Raw genomic sequence first — 15,045 nt, 5'->3', positions numbered from 1 at the left:
CAATTCCATTCTCAAATTTAGTCTGCTTAATCTGCTTTTCTGTACTTGTATTTGCAAGAAAAGACTGACTTGACATTTCTGGCCAATCTTTTCTTGGATAACCAAGTAAATGATCAAGAGATGATTTTGAATGAAAATGAAAAGAAGATGATTTTGAGTTCAACGATTGAAAACTTCATGTTCAATGCATGATCAGTTCATATTGGGAATTCCTGGTTGTACATTTTTGAATGTTCTTGGTTATGAGTTATGGTTTATGACACATTTTTTCATTAAACTACTGTTTGCTTCAAGTTTAAATGATTGCAGCTGATTTAGACGGCGGAAATTCCTCGTTATTTATGTTTTCCATTTGGAAAGATATTAATCCAAATGACTGTAATTGGTTCCTGAATAGCTGAGAATTGAATTAGAATGAATAAAGAACTGACAATTCAAACTGCTCGATCATAGTTTTTCCCAAAACCAGTACCAAAATGTCTTGTAGTATCATTCTTTAAAGGTCTTACAGCGAGCACTCTCTTTCTCAGTTTGTATATTTCTTTTGATAACACCACTCCTGCATATTTCTACAAGATAATCATCATCCTCACACTTTCTGGATTTTGCTCTTTACTCTAGTTCCAGAATTTACTCATTTTAGTTCTCCACATTCACTTGACAGAATATGCACAGCAACATCAAAGAGAAGTAAGTCCGTGTTGCTGTTTCTTGGCTAGTGACTTCCCTAAATATCTGTTACTCAAAGTTTGAGCATGTATATCATTATATTGAGTCATGAGTACACTTTTGAAGCAGCTAGCAGATTTATAAATTTCTTGAAAATGGTATTTGGCTCATTTAAAAATAAAAATGTGAGTAGATTTAAAGATGTCACAAAAGACATAGTTTAAATGGTCACACTGCCAGAGTAGGGAATCAATTTGCAGAACCTCTATTTTCTGCTAAGGAAGTTTACTTCGAGAACTTGCTATTGCTTATATCTAAGATGTGTGTACATTAGTATTGGGTTGTGTTTGAATGGAGGACTTTGGCCCAATGAATTCTACATTCATATATTCAAATCCTTGTACATTGGAACATATACAATACATGTTTTTCAGGATAATTCAGCTGTCTATAAGCACCTTTACTCGCCAAAAAAAAAAAAAAAAAAAAAAAAAAAAATAATGAAGAAAGAAAGAAATTGAACAGATGTCCAATTGGAAAAACAGTGCTTAACAACAATGGGAAAAAAAAAATGGAAAAAAACAGTTGGAAGAGGAGACATAAAAGTCTGAGGATCGGTCCATCATTTGAAGCCTCAACAGGTTGATGTGCTGGCCAAAGTAAATCATATGCTAACCTTTGTTTGCTCTCTGAAAAGAAGATTATACAGGTTAAAGTAAATGGAAAAAAGTATATTCTGAAATGGAACATAAAATGTATAAAAGAAGTTAATAAATTCGTATATACTCACAGAGATTCGCGCAAGAACTCATTACTACATAACCACAAGCTTGTCCTCTCCTGTCATTTCTGCAACATATTCCTTAATCCTTAGGGCTGAATCTTCTAGTTGAGGGTTGCCCAACACTGTGATAGACTTTAAAGAAGCAATATCCCCAAAACTGGCTGGGATCTCCATAAGTTCATCACACTTGAGTATATATAATTCCTCGAGCACAGGAAAGGATTCCTCTTCAACCTGCTACTCAGAAAAAGACACCCCATATAATGCTAGCACTTTGAGATTCTAGAAGGAGACTTCTTCCATGTTCCATTCTTTCCCTTGGATGATTGCGCTTCGTAGACACAGGTCTTGAAGGTTGGGTAGACTCCCAATTCTTGACAGTGAATCAGATGCCAGATTATAGCTTGTCAACTCCAGTTTTTCAAGCTCGAAGGGAAGTGAAAATCACATAACTGATTCTCAGGTGCATGTTTACTGAACGGAGAGGTATGAAAATGTGCAGAAACTTTTTCAGGTTCATTAAGGACACCCAACCTTGGAAAAGAAACCTGCTCTGATGAACAATCTCATGGTTCTCTAACGCTGATTTCAAGGCTTCGAAATGGGGAAGCCTTTTGAAAATATCCTCATTTGAATAGGAATGGTTGAGCGAAGCTAATATTCTCAATTTCTCCAACTTTGAGTCCTCTTCTAACAATGTTGGTGTGTCATCGTACAAATCAAAGACAGAACAAGTAAAGATGCTCACATGTCGTAGCTTTGCAAGACTCCAAATACTAGGTGATGGTACCATGTTTGATCCCCGGTTATCCACCACAAGAGTTTCTAGATTCAAGAGGTTTGAAAATGGCGGAGGGAGAGTTTTTTCATCCGTCAGAATGTCTAAACACCTCAAATGAACAAGCATGCCTATTTCATTCAGAAAAGAATCTGTCAAAAGTATTTGGTGCAGCTCCAACCTTTTAAGAAGCCTCAAGTGTCTTAGGTGACAGTTGTAGGAAAGATGATAGTGCTTCCCATATTCTACATTATCCATGTATACCTTCAAACAGAGGAGGTGTTTCACATAAGGATTTTCCTTATCTGCATTGAACAAGACAAAATTTTCATCTGTATGAGGGAAATGTTGATCATAATGAACGGTCATTCCATGTGGCATCAGATCTGAAGAAGACAACGAGGGAGCACTTGAACTTATGAAGTCAAACAACTTTTCCTTTCTTGATTTTACCAGACAAAAATCATGCACAAGATCATGAATTTTTGCAACTCGGGTCCTTGCCTGTCTCATTGAAAGCTATTACAAAGCTACTAGAAATTAACTCATCCACATAAACCTCCACCGCAGTCTGTTCCACAAGCCCTTCAGCATTCCATAAAACTGTCAAATGAGAGATTAGAATATGTTTGTCCTTTGTATAGCTAGCAAGGTAAATCAAGCTCAGCTTGAGGTGATCTGATAAATGGTCATAACTTAATTGTATAACCTGCATCACTTCCTCTTCATCCTTAAAAATAAAAGGAATTCAGATATTTAGAACTTCAAACCAAAAAGCCTTTTTCTTTTCCTTCCTTGCAATGACTCCACCGATCAGATCAAGGACCAAGGAAGCCCATCATATTTTTGTGCTATTTTTTCTCAACACCCAATAGTTCATCAGGGCAACATTCTTCTCCAAATACCCTTTTCTCTAATAACCCCCAACTTTCCCCTAGTATGAGCAATCATAGATAAAGAGGATCACTATGGCATTTTCCTTGCAAAGCCACTTCTTTTTTTCGACTTGTTAAAATAATTCTACTTCTTTTCTGAAATTCAGGAAAAGGTCTTGTTACCTCATCCCATGTTGTTGTATCCCACAAGTCATCCAGGACAATAAGGTACCTCTTTCCAAACAGTAGTTTTCGTAGCTTATCAGCGATGTCGTCATCTATGTGATCCTCATTGGTTTGTTTCAAACCAATAACTTGATTGAAAATTTTGTGCTACAGCATTTTCTCATTACTTTCTTGGTCAACTGTGCACCAAGCACTAACGTCGAAATGATCAACAACAGACTTATCATTATATACTCTGTAAGCCAATGTTGTTTTTCCAAGCCCCGGTGTACCAACTATGGAAATAACATCTACATCAGCTGGTCCCCTGGTGATCTTCCTAATTATCCACTCTGTCTCCTCCTCAAAACCTACAATTATTTTACCAGCTGTTGATGACTTGCTTTCAATAGGCTTGCTGGGAGAGTTTACAACAATAAGACCCATTTTCTCGGGGATCTTCTCCAATACCTCTTCTTTGATGAGCTTGATCTTCTCTACGGTTTTAGGAAGTAAGAAAATAAGCTGCAAGAGACCATGATCTCTGACAAGAATTGAATTAATGGCATGTTCAGCCTCATATGCTACATCTAGAATGCGAGTCCAAAGATCTCTATTCAATTCTTGTGCAACGTTACGAACGATCGTATGAAGTCTAGATCTTCTTTCACCAGCCTAATTTCTTTCTTTATCAAAGCAACTGAATAAGCCTGGCATTGAGCAAATCATTTAAGTTTCGGTGTAGAAGATTCATGAAGAAGTGAATCGTACGCTCTTGGAAAACGAGTTGAGATGAGTCCTCGGAGGCTTTTAAGTAAACATGTTTGAGATCTTTCTTTAGGGGTTCAATATTTTCCAACAAGCAACAAGTCTAAAGTTGCACAGTTTATTTCATTCATGTTATCTCCACTCCTTGATTCGTGTTTCATTCATAAACAAGTCTAAGTTGCAAACAGAATGATACGCATCCACAGTAGTCTTTCTGACAGTATAGAGAATAGATAATTTTTCATGATGAATAATGTCCTTGGGCACATCGGTGAGAATAATCAATAGGAACTCTATCATGACATGAATATTTCAAGTGGGAGTGACAGCAGTAAGAACAGTCATGATGAGTTATGATATGTTGTAGTTTTGATGATTTGACAAACACACTAAGGACCGGATCGTTGATCGGGTCCCAGACACCTATACTAAACATGACGGTGCAGTAAAACCTAACTTTACTTTTAGCGAGCGAACGACACATACGTATGTGTGCTAGGAACTAATAGCCCTTGGAAAGTTACCACTCATGGTCACATGTTTCTCTGGCACGCTACTCTGTTGGTCTCATATTTATACAACATGTTGGGCATTGCCCAAGGCTACCGACTTTTAAATCCTAAAAGTTATTTAGGCCCGAAATGGACTTATTGAACAAAACAACTTGGATATTTTTATGAGACGGATATATGGACTTGGAAAATTTTGGAATATTGGACCAAGAATGTTTTGGGCTTGGAAGCCCGTGATTCTGATGGACTAAATTGAGGTGAAATCTAATGGGCTAAGCTTGAGAGTATGATGGAATCTGGACTTGAAATATTATTAACCTATAAGCTTCAAATAATGAAATTAAACTTGGACTTAAAATGCCTATGTAACATCCTGCATCTTGGAATTAAGTTTGAACTCGCCCAGCATTAGAGTTTTAGCGGAAAAAGCGAAGGTTTGAACGTTTGCGAAAATGGTTGATAGACTGTTCGAGCGGCGATAACAGCAAATCGGTTTGAAATTTGGGAAAGTACCCTTAATAGAAAGTTATAGTATGTAGAAATACCTTTCTAACGATACAAAGACCAAGCCAATCGGCCAATCAGAGATCGGAGCAAGGATATATGATCGTCTCGATATGGCTGGTAAAGACGCAAATCTATCGAATGGGCTAATTTTTCGATCGTTCCCTTCCAGCCAACTTTCGTGAAAATCTGTTATAAATTTTGGGGAAAATTTCCCTTGATGAAAGTTGTCCCCCTTTGTATCTTTCCAACGGTATATTATGGGCCCTTTTAACGGATCGGGTAAAAGAAGTTTGGGCCATTTCCAAAACCGGAATCGACCATTCGTTTTTCGGGGGGGTGGGGGGGGGATGGTCCCCATCGCGGGCCCGATCGGCAAGTCTGGTATTGAGCTACAGAACATTGAGTGATGGCCCCCATCGCGTACCTTCCGAAACGGGTCGGTTTGGGTCAAAAGGTCGGGTTTGCGTTTTGTTATTTTTAAAAGGTTTTTTTTTCCCCAAAGCCTTCCAAAAAAAATTAACCAAAGTAAAGAAGAACAAGTCCCAAACCCAAGATCCCCCAAGGAAATTTTTTATCATGATTCTAGGGTAATTTAACCCCCATTTTTCCCAATCTCTAACCCCCAAATTAATTTGGAACATTTTTTTGGATGGAACCCCAAAACCAATTCAAGAAGGGTTCAAAAAAAATTTTTTTCATTTTAATCATGTTAGTTTAAATTTAATGAGTTCTTGGAGAAAGTAAATGGGGGTTTATAAAAAGGAATTTAAATATGTTAAATTTTTAATTGACTTGATTGTTTTAATGATAAGTGATGAGAAATGAACATTTAAATTTAGATTTAGAATACCCATAATAATAGAAAATTGGGGAAAAACCATTAAGGAGATGGGTTTTCCCATAAGGTTTGAAAATTTAATACGCTGAATATTATTGCTAATATAGAATCCCCTTTTGGTTTTGATATGATCAAAGTTGAAAGGGCGACGAGCATTGTTTTGTTTTAAAAGGGGAATTAAGGGATGGGGTAACTATCTACGTTGGGAATGTTCTGATTCTCCCCCGCCTCTTTTATCTTGTCGATTGACCGATCGTGCTGGTTTTATGTTTTGAAAGTTTTTTTCCCCGTTCGTTTAAAACGTTCAGGTTATCAATTTGAATATCATAAACCAAAACGTAATCTTTTAAAACTTATGTTTTTTACCCATGAGTTCCCAAAATTAAAATGCCTTAAAAAAAAAAGGGCTGGCCCCAAATTCTTTTTCCGCTTGTTCATTGTTATGGTCTCCCCTTTTTAATTAACCTAATTATACTAGTGATTTTCCCGGGGCACAAAAAAAGGCCCTTTGTATACGTATCATGGCGGGCCCTTTAAAAACTATGGCCCGGGGATAGCGTGATTTTAAAAGGGGACCCCCCATAAAACACGAAATACGAGATTGGGGTATAAAAGGGGGGTATTCATTCTCTACTTTTGCCCGGGCTTTTTTCGTCGTTTTGTTTAGTATTTTTTGTTGGACTACCGAAATTCTGGCCCTGTCCTTTTTTTTGCTTTTGGGGGTCTCCAGCAGAACGATAAAAAGGACGACTCACAGGGGGCACGTATATGGGACCCCAAACCCGGGGGTTATCCTATCCATTTGGGGAGAAACCTTTATTCGCTTTGGGTTTATAAACGTTCAAGTAAAAATTTTTTTATGTTAGCCTTGTTGGCATTGTTGTTTTTGGGTTTTTCTTTTCCAGAAAGGGTTTATTGCTATATTTCCCCTTTGATATTTCGGGGGACTTTTTAGTTAATCCCTTGGTTGTTTTTTTTTATAAATTAGTTATTTTGATATCCAAAGTTGATTCAACAATTTGTGTCATTAAAGTTAAAATGTAGAGGGCCCCAGTTTGGGCGGGGACCTAGAGCTTAAATAAGAAATTGTATTCCATATTTTGTATATATACGTTAAAAAAACTCGTAAGAACTAAACTCGTTTTATTAGGACTAGAATAGTATTGACTCTACTCGGAAAGGGAAATGGGGTGTGTCCTAGTCCGGAAAATAATGTGAGTTGGACCTTTATGTGAACTTTTAAACCCAAAACCCCTTTTTATAAGGGAATTTTTTGCCAAAATTTTCTTAAAGTTATGATATGAAAAAGAATGACATTTTGCGGAAACTTAAAACATTTTTAAGCAAATAATTATAAAAAATCACACATTGAATCTCATAGGTCAATCGTACTCTACGGTCTTTAATACTAGGGTGCGTAAAACCTTCCCTAGGGGATCATCAGCGCTCTTACCTCGGACTTTGGTCCAAAAGATTTTTTCTCTTGTTTGAAAAGCTCTTTTAACCCGATTTTCCTAGTTTTCCTTAAATAAATTAGGTGCCGACTCTAAAAATACTAATATTCAATTAGAGCACCAACAACCTCTTAGTAGCTTTTATGCACCCACGTAAAAGTGAACCGTAACAATGACGACAGTGAGTGCATAGCCAACTTTCAGTTGCAGAGACAAACTTGTTGTGAGGATTGTTGGCAGTCTTGGTCTTCTGAAAACCAATACCTTGTCTGTCTCCTGCACCATTTGTGTACATAGATGCAATTGAGGACTGTGTCCACTAATGTAAGACTCGTGGAGCTTAATTTTCACGGTTTTTAGATTCTCTTGAAGCTCTTTAATCTTTCTAGCTAGCCAGTAAGACTAATTTTGGTTTTCTCAAGCTCACTTTCAAGCTCAAGCTGAATCTTACTAGCTTCCTCTTTTCCTCTAGAAGGTGTGTCCATCCATATTTTCATTTGGCTGTTTAGCAAGAAATTTTCTCTAGTTACTTCCTCAACCTGTTCCGTCAAGTCTACGATGCAGACTACCATGTTACCACTTTCTTGTTCTACTTCGCAATAATCTCTCGCTAGAGCCTCCTTCTTTAAGGAGATTAATGATAATAATAATTTCGATTGCGACATTTGCTAATGAAATCAATTTTTTTTATCCCTTGTTTGGATGGTGGTTTCCCGTGGTTCATTAATGCATGGTTTTTAGCGAAATCACGTTGTTTTCTGCTTGTTCTTAAAATTATGTGGTATGTTGTTGTAAACTAGTGGTTCATTCCATGGTTATATAACCGCACGAAAAATCCCAGGTGACTTTTGAAACCAGTGATTTGGTGATTTTTCCGTGGTTATGTATTTCATTTCATCCATTATACCCCACCCTCCACCATCCACCCCACCCCACCATGTCCTCACCCCCATCCCACCCCACCCCACCCCCCGCCACCCCACCCCCACCCCTGCCCTACCCCTCACCCCCACCCCCAACTACCCCACTCCTCTGCCACCCACCCCCACCACCCCAACCACCACCCACTACTCCTCACCACCGCCCAAATCCACCCTACAACAACTCACCCCCACGCTCATCCCACACCACCCACCCCTCCACCATCCACTACCCCTCACCACCACTGACACATACCTCACAACCACTCACCCCCACCCTACTACCCACTACCCGCACTCTCATCCCACAACCACTAACCTCACACCACCCACTACCTACTTATTTTTTAAAGTTCATATTTTATTCTTTACCTGAGTTCTATTAATATATATAAATTAATTTCTAATTAAGAGTTAAAGATATTTTAGTAAAGTTACAAGTTATTATACAGTACCATATAGTCAAACCAAATAATATAAATGTTATTTAGCCACAACAAATGATACAGCCTATTCAAACATTGTGTTCATTAATAGAGTAACTTTTCAGTTTTTTCTGAACATTAAAAAATTTACCTCGTCCTGCTTACTTCCATCATCAGTATTAGATTTCGCCATGAGAGAAAAGATTAAATCATATGTTGAAGGTTTGTCATTGACAACCAACATGGATGTATCACCTACGTCATCTTCGTCTTGCATCTACCGGGTGAATACATTTGTACTAAGTTGTCGATTGTTCTAACTTCTTTGAATTTTATGGCAGAACCTAGTTCCTCTTTAGTGCTTTGTTGATGTTGTTCTTGTAATAGTGCTGCTTGTGGAGAGGACATTTTTTGATGAAATGCCCAGGTTTCCCATATTCAGGACAACAAATATATCCTTTGACATTTCTGCCGTAACTTCTTTCTTACAATTTGACCCCACCGTTTTACTAGGACCATTTTTTGAAATCTATGAGCGAGTATGCCATCCCACTCATCATGCTTGAATCACTCTTACCATCAAATTTCGAGAACCGTGTTCTTCTCTTTCCGGCTCCTCCTTTTTCCAAATTCCTGTTTTCTTTTTAACTCTTAGGTTTGAAATTACCAGTAGGCTTCATCAATGGTCAATTTTTGCAAATCCTTGGCTTCGGTGATGACATTTACTTTACTTTCCCAAGAATTTGGAACTACATTGAGTAGTTTGTGAACCAATTTGTTTGTCGCAATAATTTACCAAGAGAATGAAGTTCATTGATTATGGAGGTGAATCTAGTATGCATATCATGAATGGACTCACCGTCCTTCATCTTGAAAAGCTCATATTACGTGCAAGCATGTCTATTTTAGGCTAACTTTACCCGACTGGGCCTTCATGAGCTGCTCAGTTAACATCCCGCATCTCCTGCCGATTGGCACAATGAGATGAGATCTTGTACTAGTCGTCCCAATACCGCACACAAGGATTTTCTTGGCTGTAATTCTTTTTGACAAAATTTTCATTACTCCTTAATATATTCCTTAGTTGTCTTTGGAAGTTTCAGCTCCAGTCTCATATTTCTTCATAGAAACAAGCATCTATCGATGATGTCCCACAACTCGAATCTCTTACCATGAGATAGTCGTACATCCTTGTCTTCCACCATGCATAATATTTTTTCATTGAATATTGGCGGTCTTGTGCTAGATTGTCCTTCGCTAGGTTTGGTGGAGTCATTATATAGATCTTACAGGTGTTAAATCTTTAGAAAAACATCTCGATACAAATTGATATACGAGTCCACCAACAAAGATTATCTAACCAGGTTTTGTATCCATTCCTTCATCAAAAAATGATAAATAACACAAGATATTAACGTGGAAAACTCCTTGCTTAAGAGATTTAAAATCATGACCTACCGGAGTAGGATTTTCAACTTCACTAACCTAAGAAACTTCATATTACAACCTAGGAACTAACCTATTAATCCCTCACCCCTTACAATAACTCTATTGTAAGCCCTTTACAATAACTCCATTGTAAAGCTACAAATCTTGACTAACTCTAGCCAAGAAAACAAAACAACAAAGTTTGTAGATCTGTTATACTATTACACGTCTTGAAAGCCATATAAGAATACAAATTAAGAACAAAAGACAAAGACTAAACAAACCTAAGGACTTAAGATATCTTTTGTGGTTGTGAACTGGTCCTTCTGTTTGTTGGAGCTTTGTTCTTATGAGCACTTTGAGAGCAGCGGCGGCTGCTGCTTGTGAGTGAATAATTTTTGTGAATTTCAAAGTGTTAGGTTACCCTTGTAACATGTTGTTTATATATGAGAGAGCATGTGAGATGTGAGAGGGATATTTCATTGTTTGCTTATCTTCTATCAAAATACAGTTGTCTTTCTTTATTATTCTTGTGAGCGCAAAACACAATATAAATTAAGCGCTTATTTAGTCAAAGATATTATAATTTAAAATGGAAATGCCACGAGTTGGTACGAATAGTGCTCAACGGAACCTTGCTCGATATTATTCGAAATAAAAAACTTGAGTTTATTTGTGGTTATAAATCACGATTATCGACTAAAGCGTAACTAAAGACAATTAACCATGAAAAGAAAAGGTTACTATTAATATGAGAAGTAAGGGTAGTGAACTAGAACGGAATCTTGATTTTAGCAATTAGCTTCGATTCGTTTTATCGTTCTCTATAAATTTTATTGAGTCTCTCGAATTCAATAAGTAATCGGTTTACTCTAGAATCTAATAAACATCTTAGATTATTTTATAGATTTCACAAATTAAACTAATGAAAGCCCGAGAATGTTCAAAAATTATGGATAGCGATAGATCTTCGACGATTTCTCAACATCGTGGGCTTATAACCCAAGATAAATTATTTAAGAATCTCTTCCGATTACTCAATAAAATCATTCAATCATGAGCTAAATCAGATTTATATTAAGATAATTCATAAAACATTTTCTCTTCCGATTAAAGCATAAAAAAAAAATCTTCATAATCAAATAAAACTACTATCCATGAGTTCAAGACGATAAAAGCCCGTGAACATAGCAGGGAAAAAATTAAGGGTTAGATAAGAAAATGTCTCTTGACTATTTTCCACTCTTGGTTCAACCAATAATTCAAGCTCTTTCGATTACTTGTATAATCACCCAAATTTAAAAACCCAAAAAAAATAATGCAAAGTATTCCCCCAAAATATTCCTCTTTTGATTAAATAAAATGGTAGATAACTTCCCAAATTTAATTAAAACCTGTTAACAATTCCCAAGCAAAAAAACAAGAATTGAATCTAAAAATGTCAATCAATACATCATGTCATTAAACCTAAAGAAACTAATTTCCCCAATATAATAAAAGAAATAGAAGAAGTAAATTGAAAACATTACAACCACATTGATCCAAACTCCCATATTGAATCGAATCGGATGGAAAGTAATGAATTTGACCTCAAACTTTCTACGCTTCCAATGCCTCCAGAAAAAGTTCTCAACTCCCCCCTCAAAAACGTGTTTATAATGGATATTTATACCGTGTACAAACGGACCTGGACGGAACTACCCTTAAAATAACGAAATAAAATCTCAAAAAAAGACCTGGCGTAAGGGGCCGCGAGGGGCGGCTCCCCGAGGAATTTTTCCGGGGAAAATTTTGCACGCCCAGATAAATTTTATTTTCAATCCCCCCTTTTTGCTTTGTCTTCACTTAAAATTTGTAATTCCTCCTTTTTGATTGGTGCCAGGTTTTCCCTTTTTCTCCTTGAATTGTTGACTTTCGATTGTGTTATGGTAGTGCCTTTTGCGTAACTTTCCATTCAGGTGCTTGCTTCAATTCCTTTGTTTGGCTTTCAATATTTCCAATTTCTCTTAAACGTTTGTGGAAACTGTTTTGTATCATTTTTCCTTCTGTTTTTCAACTTTATCAATCTTCTTTTTAATTTGCTTCAAATCTCTTCGTCTCGCACCGCTTTATTTTCAATCCTTGAACTTCAAACCAATCCCGATTTATTGGTTGGACTTCTATTCAGACTTTAAAGTGCCAAAACCTTCATTTAAGCTCCAAATAATGCTCGTGTGATTGGGAACAAGTCCTACACATGAAAACACACGTAATAAGTATAAAATACTAACATTATAGCTCAAAAACGATTAAAGTGTAATAAATAAGAGGAATAAGAGGCAAAATATAGCTAAAAACCCGTGTTTATAGCCTATCATCAATTGCCAGTCGATACAGTGCAACATCTTTTACAGTTGATTGTACGATAGCTGAGGGAACTGATCACATCTGTTCCCTATCTGGTTCCACGACTTGGTTTGTGAGTCATAAATGCATCTATGTTGTTGTTACACTGCTGCCTATTGGTACACCGTAGAGTAGCCGAAACAATAGCAGAATCCGATCGCACCCGGTTCCATCGGCCTCCCAAACAAATGCCTAGTTGTGTAGTGTTGCTGTGAAATTGACCAGGTGAACCTGATCGTATCTGGTTCCTCGAAAGAGTATGTCAACTCAACGGTGCATGAGATATCATGAGGTTGACCAAGTTCATCAAGTGAACCTGATCGTATCTGGTTCCTCGAATGAGGCTTGTGAAATCATCACAACACCAAGTATCATGACTTATCAATTTCCCTTAAGAACCAAATCCCCACATGTTCCCCTAAGAAATAGACCCATCTTTAAGTATAACAATACTTCCCTCTATGAACATATATGGTTCTTCAATAAGTTTGTCAAATCATCAAAACACAAAATAGCATATCTTATCATTCTCTCCACCGTAATCGTCGGTATGAACATTATTCTCTTACTCGCGAAATGGAGGCTGCTTCAAGCTCTGGCATCCAGCTCAGCCCTTTCTTTTCCACTCCTACTACGTCACATGTCTCCTTTGTTCACCACTGTACGCCATTTGGGGTAAAAACTTTTGTTCCTACTTTGTATTACTAGTATTTTGTAGTTTTTAATGTCATTTTGTTTTGTTTTATGTGAATAATATTGTCCTTTTTTTCTTTTTTCTTTATGAAGATGTAAAATTCATGATCCCATAAACTGGGGTATAAAAGTAGTGCCTGAGAGAAAGACTTTTGTGATTGAGCGCTTTGGTAAATATAGTAAAACACTCAGTCCCGGGCTTCAGTTTACAATTTACATTGTCTCATTTTGTTAAATTTGACACAACGACTTTTATCTTTCTATTTTTCTGTCAGTCGTAAGTGTTCCGATCATTAGCAAATTCGAATGACCAAAACTTTAACTTTAGTAGTGTTTTTCATTTTGCAGGCATATCTCTTGGGCCAACTTCTACTGTCTTTACCCTTTCAGGTTAGCCAAGAAGCTGCAAATATTAACTTAAATATGAGAAGTTAAATGAAAATTGTAACAATTCTATGTCCAAACAATTTTCCGGGACTGAGTGTTTTACTATATTTACCTTGATTGAGCCTTTCGGAATTCCACTTGAAAATTGTAACAATTCTATGTCCAAACAATTTTCCGGAATAATATTCCGGAAAAAAGTGAAAACTATCCATCGTATTCTACGACTAGTTATTGAGAAGGAGAAAGAGAGTGACGATGATATGAGATTCTCTCTCTGACTTGATTGGCATTTTACAGTATTTCAGTTTCTGTTGCTAGTCATTTTGTTGGCCTAGAATTTTGCTATGTATAACAGTCCCGCATAACTTCTTTCTAGCAAAACGATCCCTACGCGTGTTTAAGGATAATATTTTCTGGTTTAACTTTGTGTTTGATATTCTTCTGTTCAGGTTACGGGCTTGAAGTGGGGAGTCCAAAGTCAAATAAAGTTCTTTGCAATTCGTGCCAACATATTTTAAGATCGGTTCAGTTTGCATTATGTAATGTCATTATGACTTTTCAGAGCATTTTGCTCTTGTTTCCAAAGCATCCTCTAAAATCTGTATGAACTATGAACCAAGGGCCATTATGGTATATATTTGCCCTGTTAACTTTTCAATCCAAGTATGTGTTCTTATCATTGATAAATCATCTGTACTTCAGTTTTACCTCTCTGCTAGTTAAAGTATTCCTTTATACAAAAACATCACTTCAACTTTGAATCCAAACATGTTCTATATTGACAGAGCTCAATTTCTTTGACATTCTGCATGATTTACAAGAAAAGATAATATTTTTTCCAAAAGTTAACTGATTGTTGTTTAGATAACATAATCCACTTACCCTGACAGGCTGACATGGTTGGAGTAATTTCTTCCAATTTTTTTTTAACCTGCTTTGTGGTTTTTGCCTTAATTTTGATTTTGTAAGCTGAATGATCCAACCATTTTGTAAGAAAAATTGATGATCTAACTTGTGGGTGTTGGATTTATGCTACTTCATTTAACTTCTCATATTTAAGTTAATATTTGCAGCTTCTTGGCTAACCTGAAAGGGTAAAGACAGTAGAAGTTGGCCCAAGAGAGATGCCTGCAAAATGAAAAAAACTACTAAAGTTAAAGTTTGGCCATTCGAATTTGCTAATGATCGGAACACTTACGACTGACACAAAAATAGAAAGATAAAAGTCGTTGTGTCAAATTTAACAAAATGAGACAATGTAAATTGTAAACTGAAGCCCGAGGGGTACTTACCAGTATCTTTTCTTTAAAAACCTCCCTATCCTCAAGCTTGTCGAGGGCAATTGTACCAACCTTTCTGCTCATAGTTTTGCCTGCTAGTTTCTTTATTGCATACACTGGGTTGTCAATAGCATGCGATGCCAAATTGGGTCAACAATCTACAGTTTCAAACAATTT

The 15,045-nt window shown here is 36.7% G+C and overlaps 1 pseudogene; it reads right to left on the bottom strand.

Moving 5' to 3' along the window:
* Window positions 1-1,483: 1,483 nt before the first annotated feature.
* LOC132066288 (putative late blight resistance protein homolog R1A-3) lies at window positions 1,484-8,972 on the bottom strand (annotated as a pseudogene).
* Between the last annotated feature and the right edge of the window lie 6,073 nt (window positions 8,973-15,045).

Source organism: Lycium ferocissimum, chromosome 8 (assembly GCF_029784015.1).
Source record: "Lycium ferocissimum isolate CSIRO_LF1 chromosome 8, AGI_CSIRO_Lferr_CH_V1, whole genome shotgun sequence".
NCBI classification, from domain to species: Eukaryota; Viridiplantae; Streptophyta; class Magnoliopsida; order Solanales; family Solanaceae; genus Lycium; species Lycium ferocissimum.
Note: the sequence above shows the minus strand (reverse complement) of the source record. Positions and strands in the feature narration are given on the sequence as shown.